General features: G+C 40.7%; 1 protein-coding gene and 1 pseudogene across 25 annotated transcripts in view; both read left to right on the top strand.

Annotated features, from left to right (window-relative positions):
- The window catches only part of CDKAL1 (CDK5 regulatory subunit associated protein 1 like 1), a 657,591-nt gene that overhangs the window by 73,877 nt on the left and 567,193 nt on the right, over nucleotides 1–16,521 (top strand). The window lies entirely within an intron of this gene.
- LOC136794906 (prothymosin alpha-like) lies at nucleotides 10,525–16,154 on the top strand (annotated as a pseudogene).

Below are 16,521 nucleotides of genomic sequence, written 5' to 3'. Positions count from 1 at the left end.
CTACGCTGAGTCTTTTAATCCATGAACATGATAAGTCTCTCCAGGGATTCAGTCTACTTTAATTTATTTCAACAACATTTTATAATTTTCAGCATACATATCTGGTACATATATATATTTGCGGTACGCAGGCCTCTCACTGCCATGGCCCCTCCTGCCGCGGAGCACAGGCTTTGCACGCTCAGGCCCAACGGCCATGGCTCACAGGCCCAGCCACTCCGCGGCATGTGGGATCCTCCTGGACCGGGGCACGAACCTGCGTCCCCCGCATCGGCAGGCGGACTCTCAACCACTGCGCCACCAGGGAAGCCCTGGTACATAATTTTTTCGATTTACACCAAAGTATTTCATTTTCGTGGAGCACTTGTATAAGTGGTATTCCTTTTGTTGATTGTTTTCACTTGTTAGTTGCTAGTGTGTACAAATGCAGTTGATTTTTGTTTGTTGATTTTATATTCTGTGATCTTGCAGAACTCAGTTATTAGTTCTCAGGGTTTCTTTTATAAATTTCTTGGGATTTTCTACATAGGTAATTGTGCTATCTACAAAAAGAGACAGGTTTCTTTACGATTTGTTTGTATTTTACTTCTTTTTTTTCCTTCATTGTGCTGTCTAGACCCTCTAATACTGTGTTGGATTTGAGAGGTGAGATGGGACATCATCCTTGCCTGGTTTTTGATCTTTCACCTTTAAGTGATATTAGCTATAGAAGTTTTGGTAGATATTCTGTATGTGATTGAGGAAAATACTTTCTGTTCCTAGTTTTCTGAGTGTTTTTATCACAAATGAGTGTTGGATGAATTATATATACTTAAAAATACTATGAGGGGGACTAAATTACTCATTTTTAGTTGGAAATATGTTAGTGCATGACTAGCAGAATGATAAAGTCTTTTACCTAATACATATAGTGCGAAAGGCACCAAAGACATTTTTACCTGGCTCTGAATCAATTTCACTTATTTCTCCATATTTAAGGAAAGATTTATGAATAATTACATGTGAATTTTTTTTCTTTCTGGCTTTTATTTATTTTAACATCTTAATTGGTGTATAGTTGCTTTACAGTGTTGTGTTAGTTTCTGCTGTATAACAAAGTGAATCAGCTATACAGTATACATATATCCCCATATCCCCTCCCTCTTGCGTCTCCCTCCTACCCTCCCTATCCCACCCCTCTAGGTGGTCACAAAGCGCCTAGCTGATCTCCCTGTGCTGTGCGGCTGCTTCCCACTAGCTATCTGTTTTACGTTTGGTAGTGTATATATGTCCATGCCACTCTCTCACTTTGTCCCAGCTTACCCTTCCCCCTCCCCCTCCCCATGTCCTCAAGTCCATTCTACATCTGCGTCTTTATTCCTGTCCTACCCCTAGGTTTTTCAGAACCATTTTTTTTTTTGGACTCCATTTATGTGTGTTAACATACGATATTTGTTTTTCTCTTTCTGACTTCACTCTGTATAACAGACTAGAGGTCCATCCATTTCACTACAAATAACTCAGTTTCGTTTCTTTTTAAGGCTGAGTAATATTCCATTATATACATGTGCCACATCTTCTTTATCCATTCATCTGGTGATGGGCACTTAGGTGGCTTCCATGTCCTGACTATTGTAAATAGTGCTGCAATGAACATTTTGGTACATGACTCTTTTTGAATTATGGTTTTCTCAGGGTATATGCCTAGTAGTGGGATTGTTGGGTTGTACGGTAGTTCTATTTGTAGTTTTTTAAGGAACCTCCATACTGTTCTCCAAAGTGGCTGTATTAATTTATATTCCCACCAACAGTGCAAGAGGGTTCCCTTCCCTTTTCTCCACACCCTCTCCAACATTTGTTGTTTGTAGATTTTTTGTTGATGGCCATTCTGACCAGTGTGAGGTGATACCTCATTATAGTTTTGATTTGCATTTCTCTAATGATTAGTGATGTTGAGCATCCTTTCATGTGTTTGTTGGCAATCTGTATATCTTCTTTGGAGAAATGTCTATTGAGGTCTTGTGCCCATTTTTGGATTGGGTTGTTTGTTTTTTTTTTTTTTTTGACGTGGAGCTGCATGAGCTGCTTGTAGATTTTGGAGATTAATCTTTTGTCAGTTGCTTCATTTGCAAATATTTTCTCCCATTCTGAGGGTTGTGTTTTTGGCTTGTTTATGGTTTCCTTTGCTGTGCAAAAGCTTTTAAGTTTCATTAGGTCTCATTTGTTTATTTTTGTTTTTACTTCCATTTCTCTAGGAGGTGGGTCAAAAAGGATCTTGTTGTGATTTATGTCATAGTTTTCTGCTTGTGTTTTCCTCTAAGAGTTTGATAGTGTCTGGCCTTACATTTAGGTCTCTAATCCATTTTGAGTTTGTTTTTGTGTATGCTGTTAGGGAGTGTTCTAATTTCATACTTTTACATGTACCTATCCAGTTCTCCCAGCACCACTTATTGAAGAGGCTGTCTCTTCTCCACTGTATATTCTTGCCTCCTTTATCAAAGATGTGGTGACCATACGTGCATGGGTTTATTTCTGGCTTTCTATCCTATTCCATTGATCTATATTTCTGTTTTTATGCCAATACCATACTCTCTTGATTACTGTAGCTTTGTAGTATAGTCTGAAGTCAGGGAGCCTGATTCCTCCAGCTCCGTTTTCTCTTTCTCAAGATTACTTTGGCTATGCCGGGACTTATGTGTTTCTGTACAAATTGTGAAGTTTTTTGTTCTAGTTCTGTGAAAAATGCTAGTGGTAGTTTGATAGGGATTGCGTTGAATTTGTAGATTGCTTTGGGTAATAGAGTCATTTTCACAATGTTGATTCTTATAATACAAGAACATGGTATATCCATCTTTTTGTATCATCTTTAATTTCTTTCATCAGTGCCTTACAGTATTCTGCATACGGGTCTTTTGTCTCCTTAGGTAGGTTTATTCCTAGGTATTTTATTCTTTTTGTTGCAATGGTAAATGGGAGTGTTTCCTTAATTTCTCTTTCAGATTTTTCATCATTAGTGTATAGGAATGCAGGAGATTTCTATGCATTGATTTTGTATCGTGCTACTTTACCAAATTCATTGATTAGCTCTAGTAATTTTCTGGTAGCATCTTTAGGATTCTCTAGGTATAATAGGATCATGTCATCTGCAAAGAGTGACAGCTTTACTTCTTCTTTTCCAACTTGGATTCCTTTTATGTCTTTTTCTTCTCTGATTGCCGTGGCTAGCACTTCCAAGACTATGTTGAATAATAGTGGTGAGAGTGGACATCCTTGTCTTGTTCCTCATCTTAGAGGAAATGCTTTCAGTTTTTCACCTTTGAGAATGATGTTTGCTGTGGATTTGTCGTATATGGCCTTTATTATGTTGAGGTAGTTTCCCTCTGTGCCCACTTTCTGGAGTGTTTGTATCATAAATGGGTGTTGAATTTTGTGAAAAGCTTTTTCTGCATCTATTGAGATGATTATATGGTTTTTATTCTTAAATTTGTTAATATGGTGTATCCCATTGATTGATTTGCGTATATTGAAGCATCCTTGAATCTCTGGGAGAATTCCCACTTAATCATGGTATATGATCTTTTAATGTGTTGTTGGATTCTGTTTGCTAGTATTTTGTTGAGGATTTTTGCATCTGTATTCATCAGTGATATTGGTCTGTAATTTTCTTTTTTTGTAGAATCCTTGTCTGGTTTTGGTATCAGGGTGATGTTGGCCTCGTAGAATGAGTTTGGGAGTGTTCCTTCCTCTGCAAGTTTTTGGAAGAGTTTGAGAAGGATGGGTGTTAGCTCTTCTCTAAATATTTGATAGAATTCATCTGTGAAGCCATCTGGTCCTGGACTTTTGTTTGTTGGAAGATTTTTAATCACAGTCTCACTTTCATTACTTGTGATTGGTCTGTCCATATTTTCTGTTTCTTCCTGGTTCAGTCTTAGAAGGTTATACCTTTCTAAGAATTTGTCCATTTCTTCCAGGTTGTCCATTTTATTGGCATAGAGTTGCTTGTAGTAGTCTCTTAGGATGCTTTGTATTTATGTGGAGTCTGTTGTAACTTCTCCTTTTTCATTTCTAATTTTATTGATTTGAGTCCTCTCCCTCTTTTTTCTTGATGAGTCTGGCTAATGCTTTATCAATTTTGTTTATCTCAAAGAACCAGCTTTTAGTTTTATTGATCTTTGCTATGGTGTTCTTTGTTTCTATTTCATTTATTTCTGCTCTGATCTTTATGATTTCTTTCCTTCTGCTAACTTTGGGTTTTGTTTGTTCTTCTTTCTGCAGTTCCTTTAGGTGTAAGGTTAGATTGCTTATTTGAGAATTTTCTTGTTTCTTGAGGTAGGCTTGTATAGCTATAAACTTCCCTCTTAGAACAGCTTTTGCTGCATCCCATAGGTTTTGGATTGTCGTGTTTTCATTGTCATTTGTCTCTAGGTATTTTTTGATTTCCTCTTTGATTTCTTCAGTGATCTCTTGGTTATTTAGTAACGTATTGTTTAGCCTCCATGTGTTTGTATTTTTTACATTTTTTTTCCCTGTAATTCATTTCTAATCTCATAGCATTTTGGTCAGAAAAGATGCTTGATATGATTTCAATTTTCTTAAATTTACTTAGGATTGATATGTGACCCAGGATGTAATCTATCCTGGAGAATGTTCCATGCACACTTGTGAAAAAAGTGTAATCTGCTGTTTTCGGATGGAATGTCCTATAAATATCAATTAAATCTATCTGGTCTATTGTGTCATTTAAAGCTTGTGTTCCTTATTAATTTTCTGTTTGGATGATCTGTCCATTGGTGTAAGTGAGGTGTTAAAAGTCCCCCAGTATTATTGTGTTACTGTTGATATCCTCTTTTATAGCTGTTAGCAGTTGCCTTATGTATTGAGGTGGTCCTATTTTGGGTGCATATATATTTATAATTGTTATGTCTTCTTCTTGGATTGATACCTTGATCATTATGTAGTGTCCTTCCTTGTCTCTTGTAACATTCTTTATTTTAAAGTCTATTTTATCTGATATGAGTATAACTACTCCAGCTTTCTTTTGATTTCCATTTGCATGGAATATCTTTTTCCATCCCCTCACTTCCAGTCTGTATGTGTCCCTAGGTCTGAAGTGAGTCTCTTGTAGACAGCATATATGTGGGTCTTGTTTTTGTATCCATTCAGCAAGCCTGTGACTTTTGGTTGGAGCATTTAATCCATTCACGTTTAAGGTAATTATCGATATGTATGCTCCTATGACCATTTTCTTAATTATTTTGGGTTTGTTTTTGTAGGTCGTTTTCTTTTCTTGTGTTTCCCACTTAGAGAAGTTCCTTTAGCATTCGTTGTAGAGCTGGTTTGGTGGTGCTGAATTCTCTTAGCTTTTGCTTGTCTGTAAAGCTTTTGATTTCTCCATCGAATCTGAATGAGATCCTTGCCGGGTAGAGTAATCTCGGTTGTAGGTTCTACCCATTCATCACTTTATCATGCCACTCCCTTCTGGCTTGTAGAGTTTCTGCTGAGAAATCAGCTGTTAACCTTGTGGGAGTTACCTTGTATGTTATTTGTCATTTTTCCCTTGCTGTTTCAGTAATTTTTCTTTGTCTTTAATTTTTACCAGTTTGATTACTATGTGTCTTGGCGTGTTTCTCCTTGGGTTTATCCTGTATGGGACTCTCTGTACTTCCTGGACTTGGGTGGCTATTTCCTTTCCCATGTTAGGGAAGTTTTCGACTGTAATCTCTTCAAATATTTTCTTGGGTTTATTTTCTCTCTCTTCTCCTTCTGGGACCCCTGGAATGTGAATGTTGTTGCATTTAATGTTGTCCCAGAGGTCTCTTAGGCTGTCTTCATTTCTTTTCATTCTTTTTTCTTTATTCTGTTCTGCAGCAGTGAATTCCACCATTCTGTCTTCCAGGTCACTTATCCGTTCTTCTGCCTCAGTTATTCTGCTATTGATTCCTTCTAGTGTAGTTTTCATTTCAGTTATTGTATTGTTCATCCCTGTTTGTTCTTTTATTCTTCTAGGTCTTTGTTAAACATTTCTTGCATCTTCTGGATCTTTGCCTCCATTCTTTTTCTGAGCTCCTGGATCATCTTCACTATCATTATTCTGAATTCTTTTTCTAGAAGTTTGCCTATCTCCACTTCATTTAGTTGTTTTTGTGGGGTTTTATCTTGTTCCTTCATCTGTTACATAGCCCTCTGCGTTTTCATCTTGTCTATCTTTATGTGAATGTTTCTTGGTCATTTAGTGGTGTATTGTTTAGCCTCCATGTGTTTGTATTTTTAAAGTTTTTTTCATGTAATGGATATCTAGTCTCATAGTGTTGTGGTCAGAAAAGATAATTGATACAATTTCAATTTTCTTAAATTTACCAAGGCTTGATTTGTGACCCAAGATATGATCTATCCTGGAAAATGTTCCATGAGCACTTGAGAAAAAATGTGTTCTGTTGTTTTTGGATGGAATGTCCTATAAATATCAATTAAATCCATCTTTTTTAATGTGTCATTTAAACTTTTTGTTTCCTTATTTATTTTCAGTTTGGATGATCTGTCCATTGGTGAAAATGGGGTGTTAAAGTCCCCTACTATGATTGTGTTACTGTTGATTTCCCCTTTTATGGCTGTTAGCATTTGCCTTATGTATTGATGTGCTCCTGTTTTGGGTGCATAAATATTTACAATTGTTATATCTTCTTCTTGGATTGATTCCTTGATCATTATGTAGTGTTGTTCTTTGTCTCTTTTAATAGTCTTTATTTAAAGTCTATTTTGTCTGATATGAGAATTGCCACTCCAGCTTTCTTTTGATTTCCATTTGCATGGAATATCTTTTTCCATCCCCTCCCTTTCAGTCTGTATGTGTCCCTAGGTCTGAAGTGGGTCTTTTGTAGATAGCATATGTACGGTGTTGTTTTTGTATTCATTCAGCCAGTCTGTGTGTTTTGGTGGGAGCATTTAATCCATTTACATTTAAGGTAGTTATCGATATGTATGTTCCTATTACCATTTTCTTAATTATTTTGGGTTTGTTTTTGTAGGTCTTTTCCTTCTCTTGTGTTTCCTGCCTAGAGAAGTTCCTTTAGCATTTGTTGTAAAGCTGCTTTGGTGGTGCTGAATTCTCCTAACTTTTGTTTGTCTGTAAAGGTTTTAATTTCTCCCTCGAATCTGAATGAGATCCTTGCTGGGTAGAGTAATCTTGGTTGTAGGTTTTTCCCTTTCATCACTTTAATTATGTCCTGCCACTCCCTTCTGGCTTGCAGAGTTCCTGCTCAAAGATCAGCTGTTAACCTTATGAGGATTCCCTTGTATGTTATTTGTTGCTTTTCCCTTGTGGCTTTTAATATTTTTTCTTCGTGTTTAATTTTTGATAGTTTGATTAATATGTGTCTTGGTGTGTTTCTCTTTGGGTTTATCCTGTGTGGGACTCTGACTTGATTGACTATTTCCTTTCCCATGTTAGGGATGTTTTTGACTATAATTTTCTAATATTTTCTCAGACCCTTTCTTTGTCTCTTCTTCTTCTGAGACCCCTATAATTCAAATGTTGGTGAGTTTAATGTTGTCCCAGAGGTCTCTGAGACTGTCCTCAATTATTTTCATTCTTTTTTTTCTGCTCCCTGGCAGTTATTTTCACCATTTTATCTTCCAGGTCATTTATCCGTTCTTCTGTCTCAGTTTTTCTGGTATTCATTCCTTCCAGATTATTTTTAATTTCAGTTGTTGTGTTGTTCATCACTGTTTGTTTGCTCTTTAGTTCTTCTAGATTCTTTTAAAATGTTTCTTGTATTTTTTTCTGTTCTGTTTTCAAGGTTTTGGATCATCTTTTTTATCATTACTCTGAATTCTTTTTCAAGTAGCTTGCCTATTTCATCTTCATTTATTTGGTCTTGTAGGTTTTTATCTTGTTCCTTTGTCTGTAGGATATTTTTTGTCATTTCTTTTTTTTTTTTTTTGATGGGTGGGGCTCTATTCCTGTCTTACTTTTTGTTTGGCCTGAGGCGTCCAGCACTGCAGTTTGCAGGCAGTTGGATAGTGCCAGGTCTTGGTGGTGAGATTAGGACCTCTGGGTGTCCCCACTCTTTTTAATATTCCCTGGGCTCTGAGGTTCTCTGTTAGTCCAGTGGTTTTTACTCGGAGCTCACACCACAGGAGCTCAGACCTGACCTCCGGCCTGGGAGCCAAGATCTTGCCAGCTGGTTGCTGGGGTTCCTCCCGTCCCCATAGGTGTCTGTGGCCCTAGTTGTACAGAGACACAAATTTCACGTCCTCCTAGTCCACCATCTTGACTCCACCTGTCTCTCTTTGGCATTTAAAATAGATATTCCTTTAATATAGTCATTTACAAAAAACCCAGTTTGCCAATAATCTTTATTGGTCCTGCCACTGACATTGTTCCCATAAAACTGATTCTTCTTTTCCTATCAGAGAAAAAATACTTCCATGTGGATAGTCATATTCCATGTTTTTTAATGCCTTTCATTCTCTTGCAGTTTTTTGGTGGCAGCCTTGTATTCTTATGTTGCTGAGCAGCCTGTCCCTCTAATTGCCTCTTGGTTTCAAAAAAAAAAGATGTTTACAGAAAAGTTGCAGGAGCACTACAGGAAATCTTTTCCTTTTCCTTTTCTAAGCCATTTGAGAGTAAGCTGTTCACTTTTGCCTCATCACCCCCAAATACTTTAGTGTCTGTTTTCTGCAAAGTTATTGCCCAACAAAAACCACAACACTGCCATCAAAAATGGGAATTGGCCCTCAGACCTCCCTACCATCTCCTCTTCAGTCCTCACACAGGTTATGCCTGTAATGTCACTTATAGCAAGAGGATTTTGCATTGAGGTGTCATGTCTCCTTAAGACTTTGTAAATCTGGGCCAGTGTCTCTCTCTTTCCTTGACTTTTTATCATTGTCATTTTTGAGGAGTACAGGCCAGTTATTGAATGATCCTCCCATGATTTGTGTTTGTCTAATGTTTCTCCTGAGTAGGTTCAAGTTAGGCATCTTTGGTAGGAATATCTTCAAAATTGATCCTCTTAGTGCATCCTATCCAGTGACACCTGATTTGGATTTGTTCCATTATTGGTGATGTTAACTTTGATCAGTTGATTAATGTGATGTCTGCCAAGAGTCTGTACTGTAAGGTTATTTTTTCCTGTTGTTAATAATGTATTTTGTGAGAGGGTTCCTTGAGCTATGTAAATTTCCTCATCAAACTTTCACCTCTCTGGAACTCCTGTACTCTGCACCTTGGTGCGTCCCTACAGAGATGGCCTCCTCACCCCTCCCGGATTCCAGTGCCCTGTGAGCACACCCTCCTAACACCTCGCAGGGCCATCCTCCTGCGTGCATACTTTCCTCACCCTGTTTATGGTCTGACGGCAGACACTGAGCAGCTGCCACCACCCGCTCCATGCGGCGGCCCTCGTCACCTCTGCTGGGCTTGGACTTCACAGACCAGGCTGTCCTTACGTGCATATGCCCATCTCACTGTGCTCCGACTCTGACACCCACTCTGGGCTGCCCCCTGCAGGGATGCCATTCTTGCTTTTCCTGGGTGCTGAGACCCTGGGCTGGGTTGCACGCCTTGGTGGATGCTCCTGCTCTGCTCAGGCTCTGCCGCCTGGTGTCAGGCCACCGTCCTTTGTGACCGTACCTCCCTTCTTCATTTCTCATCCACTGAGCCCCCATGCAGAGTCACCCTCCTGTACAGATGCCTTTCTCCTCCTGCCTGTGCTCTGACAGCCTCCTCCCCTTGGATGGGCTCTGATACCACCCACCTCCCCCAGCGTGACTGCTGACCTTGCTCGGCCCCCCCCCATCACCTTGTACGCAGTCAGGGGTGCTCCAGTCTCCTCTTAGTTGTTACATTCTTATCCAGCTCCCTGATGTTTGCTTTCTCGTCTCTGCTTTCTACTTCATAGCTCTTTATATGAGGAGTATAGATAATTTATAGCATTCTAAATGTAAACTTTATTTTCTTTCTTTTTTAAAACAAATTAATTAATTAATTAATTTTTATTTTTGGCTGTTTTGGGTCTTCATTGCTGTGCGCGGGCTTTCTGCAGCTGTGGTGTGTGGGCTTCTCACTGCGGTGGCCTCTCTAATTGTAGAGCATGGGCTCTAGGCGTGCGGGATTCAGTCGTTGTGGCACTCAGGCTTAGTAGTTGTGGCTCACGGGTTCTAGAGGCTCCGTGGCATGTGGAATCTTCACAGGCCAGGGACTGAACCCGTGTCCCCTGCATTGGCAGGAGGATTCTCAACCACCGCGCCACCAGGGGAGCCCTAAACTTTATCTTCTATAGAGGAAAGTAGATGACTATAATCTGTGACTAAATGTGCAAAGCTTAGTTGTTGTAGGCATCACGAAAGAAGTAATCCCTATACACGGGAGTTAAGGCAACATTGACATTTCCCTCAAAAGGGAAATAGATAGCGCAGATTGCAAAGTGCTTCAGTTCACCTGTTAGAGACACAGGTCGTCCTGGCCCTGCCTCCTGGTTTCCAGTTTAGGACACCTCTCTGCAAGTCACAACATCTTTCTATCCCCGTTTCCTCATCCATAAGATGGGGATCATAAATACTTACTCCATGGGGCTGCTGGGGAGATTAGATGAGATAAAAGTATTTGAAAATGCTTCGCAAAGGGTAAAACTCTATGCACATGTGGTTTTTTAGTTCTAATTTATTGCATAGTCAAATGGAAATCTACAGGAAATTAAGTCAAGCATTTTAATTGCACTTGTGATTTCTAGGTGAATTCCCTCTGATTCATAAGGCAGAGAAGAGGTCAGCATAGTTTTTGCTTTTCGCTACCACTTGAAGCCCATTGTTCTGTCGCCATTACTCAGTCAGGCAAAGCACTCCTCTTTTGAAGTCCTGCCCACCCGTTCTGCCTCTGTGACATACGTCCACCTCCTTGATGACTTTTACCCCTGGTGTACAGGAGTCCTCCTCACTGCCGTTCCTGCTGCCTGTCTTTTTTGGTGACATCAACATCGTTGACCTTATATGAGTTCTGTCGTGCGTTTACAGTTGTTTGTGGCACAGTTCTGCTCACACAGATCACTGGATAGTATCTTGAAGTGAATGTGTCTAATGCCCAAGTTACAATCTTTTCCTCTGACCTGCTCCTCCCTACAGCTTCCACTTACGTTACTGGTGTCACTCTTTGCATTAGCCTTGTAGGTTAGAAACCTGACATCTTCACTCTGTCATTTCCCATATGTAATCAGTCACTGAGTTCTTTTGTTTTTTGCAGAAACCTCTTTCCCACTGGAGGCTTCCTTTTCCCATAATTAACAGCCTACCTCTGTCCCTTATTACCTAATCTCTGAACTATCAATATAGCCTTCTTCAAGGGCAGTGTTAGAACCTTGGCTTGGCAGCTTCCAGCGTGGGCCTCTCTTGAATAATTGGATGAAGAGAGGACCCTTGGGGTCGAAGTCAACTCTCTGAGGGGCCAGCCCTTCCAGATGAGCCATTTGGATGCTATAGAACATGTCTCCAGAGACCTTACTAACCTCCAGATGGTTGGGATCAGGCTTGGGGAGGAAGCTCTGCCTTGTCAGGCCCAGACTCGTGTCTGAAAGCCTCTAGAATCTAGGAAGACCTGATGTTTAGAATATTAGTGCCATTATCAAAATACAGCTACTGTTAATATTTTGGCATATTTCCTTCTAATCTATTTTTAAAAAAATTTATTTGTTTTATTTATTTACTTTTGGCCGCATTGTGTCTTTGTTGCTGTGTGTGGGCTTTCTCTAGTTGTGCCCAGCGGGGGCTGCTCTTCAGTGGGGTGCACAGGCTTCTCATTGTGGTGGCCTCTCTTGTTGTGGAGCACGGGGTCTAGGCGCGCAGGCTTCAGTAGTTGTGGCTTGCGGGCTCTAGAGCACAGGCTCAGTAGTTGTGGCACATGGGCTTAGTTGCTCCACGGCATGTGGGATCTTCCCGGACCAGAGCTCGAACCCATGTCCCCTGCATTGGCAGGTGGATTCTTAACCACTGCGCCACCAGGGAAGCTCTCTAATCTATTTTTAATGCATAAGATTTTAATTTTACTTTTTCTATAATTATATGTATAAATTTCATAATGTATTAAATGAAAAAATTATTTCTGTGATAATTTTGTAAGTGTAATTTAAAAAAAATTGTCAGTACACAGTATTCCATAGAATGAAAACTTGCTGCTGTTATTTGTTCTTGTTAGAGCAAGAAGATCCCCTGGAAGAAATGTCAGATTCTCTATCAGAGCTTGACCCCAGCTTCTGCTGAAAGTAGTATTTCTCTAGCGTTAACTTTTTTTTTTTTGGTCCCTGTTTGCGGGCCTCTCACTGTTGTGGCCTCTCCCGCTGTGGAGCACAGGCTCTGGACGTGCAGGCCCAGTGGCCACGGCCCACGGGCCCAACCGCTCCGCAGCATGTGGGATCCTCCCGGACCGGGTCACGAACCTGCGTCCCCCGCATCGGCAGGTGGACTCTCAACCACTGCGCCACCAGGGAAGCCCTAGAGTTAACTTTTTGATTGCTGACAAGAACTAGTCTATTTGCCCTGGAAGTTTGGTCTTGATGAGTACTCATTAACCCACCTTTCTGCTGCCCTGATCTTTGCTACTTTGCTCATTTGTTCATTCATGCATTTCCCCTCCCCCTCCCTTTCTTTCTTACTCTCTCTCCCTGCCCTGCCTTCCCCTCTTTGCTTCTCTCACTCCCTCCTTCCCTCTCTCACTCCCTTCCCTTCCTCCCTTCTTCCCCTGCATCCACAGTAAAAGCATATTTTCTTCTAAGTCCTCAGCTTGGCTCTGGGGATTTAAAGATGAATAGGCAACTGAGGGACTCATACTAAGGGGGGGACACATTTATGAATCTTTGCCAGGATGTGCCACTAGCTCATCTGTGCACACACGGGGAGCAGTGCCTTATTCTTTCTGAAGAGGGTAGAGAAGGCTTCCTGGGGTGATGACGTGTACCTGAGTTGTGAAAGGTGAGTAGGGGTTTGCTAGGGCAGGTGGGTGGAAGAGACATTTAGGCAGAGGGCACAGAAATGAGAACAGTGGTGATGGTGTGGCTCAAGCTTATCTGTAGTATTTTGTTATTGTTGTTGTATCTTTTAAGCAGTTTTATTGAGATAATGATTCTCCTACCATACACCATTTGAAGTGTACAATTAAGTAGTTTTTTAGTGTATTCACAGCCTTGTGTATTCATCACCATAGTCAATTTAAAACATTTTCATTGCCCCAAACAAACTGCTGTAGCTGTCACCCCTCAGTCCTCCTTGCTCGCTTTCCCAGACCTGGGTAATCAACAGTCTGCTTTCTGTCTCTTTTGACATTTCATTTAAGTGGAATCGTATGACGTGTGTTCCCTTGTGACTGACCTCTTTCACTTATCAGGTTTTCAAGGTCCATCTGTGTTATAACATGTATCACTACTTCATTTCTTTTTATTGCCTAATAATATTCCGTTGTGTGGATATACCACATTTTATTTCTCCATTCATCACCTGATGGATGTTTGGGGTTTTCCTACTTCTTGGCTATTAGGGATAATGCTGCTATGGACATTGATGTACAATTTTTTGTGTGGACATATAGTTTTATTTCTCTAGACTGTACACCCAGAAAAGGAATTTCTAGATCATATGTTAACTCTATGCTTAACAATTTGGGGAACTGCCAGACTGTTAGCTATACTAATAGTCAAATTAGCCATACTGTTTTACATTCTGATCAGCAGTGCATGATGGTTTCAGTTTCTCTATGTTCTTGTCAACGCTTGTTATTATTTTATTTTATTTATTTTTATTATAGTCATCCTAGTAGATGTGAAGTGGTAACTCCTGGTAGTTTTTTTTTTTTTTTTTTTTTTTGTGGTACGCGGGCCTCTCACTGTTGTGGCCTCTCCCGTTGCGGAGCACAGGCTCCGGACGCGCAGGCGCAGCGGCCATGGCTCACGGGCCCAGCCGCTCTGCGGCATGTGGGATCTTCCCGGACCGGGGCACGAACCCGTGTCCCCTGCATCGGCAGGCGGACTCTCAACCACTGCGCCACCAGGGAAGCCCCTCCTGGTAGTTTTGATTTGCATTTTCCTGATGGGTATTGATGTTGAGCATCTTTTCATGTGATGATGATTTACTTGTATATCTTTGGAGAAATGTCTATTCAGAGCTCTTGACCATTTTTAATCAGATTATTTGCCTTTTTAAAATCATTGAATTGTAATAAATTTTGTTTTTATAAATAATATATATTTCTTTAACCCCACATTTGTTTATTTATTTATTTTTGGCTGCATTGGGTCTTCATTTCTGTGCAAGGACTTCCTCTACTTGTGGCAAGTGGGGGCCACTCTTCATCGCTGTGCACGGGCCTCTCACTATCGTGGCCTCTCTTGTTGCGGAGCACAGGCTCCAGATGCTCAGGCTCAGTAGTTGTGTCTCACGGGCCTAGTTGCTCTGCGGCATGTGGGATCTTCCCAGACCAGGGCTCGAACCCACATCCCCTGCATTAGCAGGCAGATTCTCAATCACTGCGCCACCAGGGAAGCCCGAATTGTAATAATTTTTTATATTGTCTCTAGTGTTTTGAAGCAAAATTAAGACCAGAATACTTTACTTTTGACTTTAAGTAGAAAATGACTCAATCAAAATTTTGAATCACCTAAAAGAAAGAAAATTTAAATCTGAAAAGTAGATTTGGAGATATGGGATATCAATATTAATTTTCAAAAGTGGTAACATTAATATATTCCACAAGTCAAATTCTAGTTAAATGATCTTACTCATTTTATTAAGCTAATTCTCCCTATTTATGTGCACTGGTGTCAGATAATCAAATACTCACTTCTCTCAGGAAGTCCCCAGCTACTGTGACAAATGGGCAAGGTTTTCTAATCGATTTCTTTCCCAAAATATCCTTTAAGGCAATGGTTTTTCTTCTCTTTGTCTCTTATTCTTTGTCTCAAATTGGTAAAACATATTTGTAATTTTAGAAAGTTTGATACTGTCCTTTGGGGATATTATTTATGAATATCTGTCAGTCAATTGAACAGCAATTATTGGATGCCCACTTAGGTATACAATTGGCTCATTTTGTTTCTCTCCGGGAGTCATAGTCAAAATATATAACATTGGTGTGGTGTGGGCATTAACAAGTCTGATGGACACTGGCTTTAAAGTACTTCACTCACAGTCAGTTTCATTATTCCAGTCATAGATCTTTGTTATTCTTCTTTGTACTTTGAAAGTGAACCTATGCCTACTCCATAGCTTTATTTTTGATCTGGATCTTTCCTCCCTTGGCAATATCCTATGGATATTTCTCTTTTGATTACCAAACTGGTAATTGTTTTGACCCAGTAAGTTTGCTGGGTCAAAATCCTAGAGGTAGCTCTGGTATTAGCGATAATAATATTCAGCAGATAACCTAAACTTCCCTTCAAGGAGATACGTCTGTATTCTATAATTGGTCATGGAAGTGTACCATTCCAAGCAGATGAATCAAGTTATCGATTTGTGCTAAACAGTTGAGCATTGTATATAATCTGAATGGCAACCAGATGTTTTGCAGATTTGCTAGTGACTGGTTTCTCTAGGTTGTTATGATTTGCTCTTTGGCTAAATAGAACTCTTTTCAGTATACCACTTTTAAAATGTTTGAATTAGGAAGGAAATTTTCCATGGAATACCTGAGTGTAAAGATACAATTGGACTAGTCAGCTGCTCTGAAAAGCCATCGCTTCATTGTCCCTGAGGCTGGCTCCCTGTTCACTGCAGCCACAGGTCTGTATGCCTCCTCCGTCCGCAGACATGGGCTCAGGCTGCTTCATTGCCAGAGTCCCCGAACTGGGACTTTCTCTTTTGTCTGCTGCCTTGGATCTCCGGTGTGCCCCACCGTGTCAGACATGGCCGTGGACACCAGCTCTGAGATCATCACCAAGGACTTAAAGGAGAAAAAGCAAGTTGTGGAGGAGGTATACTGCTAACGGGAAGGCGAACGAGGTAGATGGGGAGCGGGAGGCTGCCAGTGAGGCAGAAGAAGGTGGGGAGGAGGGGGAGGAGGGGGAGGGAGGCTGCGGGGAGGAAGAGGCTGGAATGAAGACAAGGAGGCTGAGGCAGCTCTGGGCGAATGGGCAGCTGAAGGTGACAAGGATGGCAGTGTTGACACCAAGAAGCAGGAAACCGGTGAGGATGACTAGACAGCAAAAAAGAAAAAGTTAAACTAAAAAAAAAGGGTGTGGGGGCGGAAGGCCACCCTGAGCCATTCTCTCCCCACTTCCTCTCTCGGAATCTAAACATTGGGGGAGAGAGACCCCCAGGCTGCCCACTGCGGGCAGAGTCACCTGCAGGTGACGCGTGCTCCCCACCACCCGGCCAAACCCACAACGTGAACTTGCAGCAGGAGAAGAAAAAAACCCAGATCGTTCAAGGTCCTGCTGCTTTTCTTAAAGGTGACATGGGAGACAAACTTACGGTTACCAAAGAGGAAAACCGGGGTCGGGGGGGGATGAATTAGGTGTTTGCTATTAATATATACACACTACTGTATGTAAAATAGATAAGCAA

Source organism: Kogia breviceps, chromosome 10, assembly GCF_026419965.1.
Source record: "Kogia breviceps isolate mKogBre1 chromosome 10, mKogBre1 haplotype 1, whole genome shotgun sequence".
NCBI lineage: Eukaryota > Metazoa > Chordata > Mammalia > Artiodactyla > Physeteridae > Kogia > Kogia breviceps.
The sequence above is the reverse complement of the archived record's forward strand: the minus strand, read 5'-3'. Positions and strand labels throughout refer to the sequence as shown.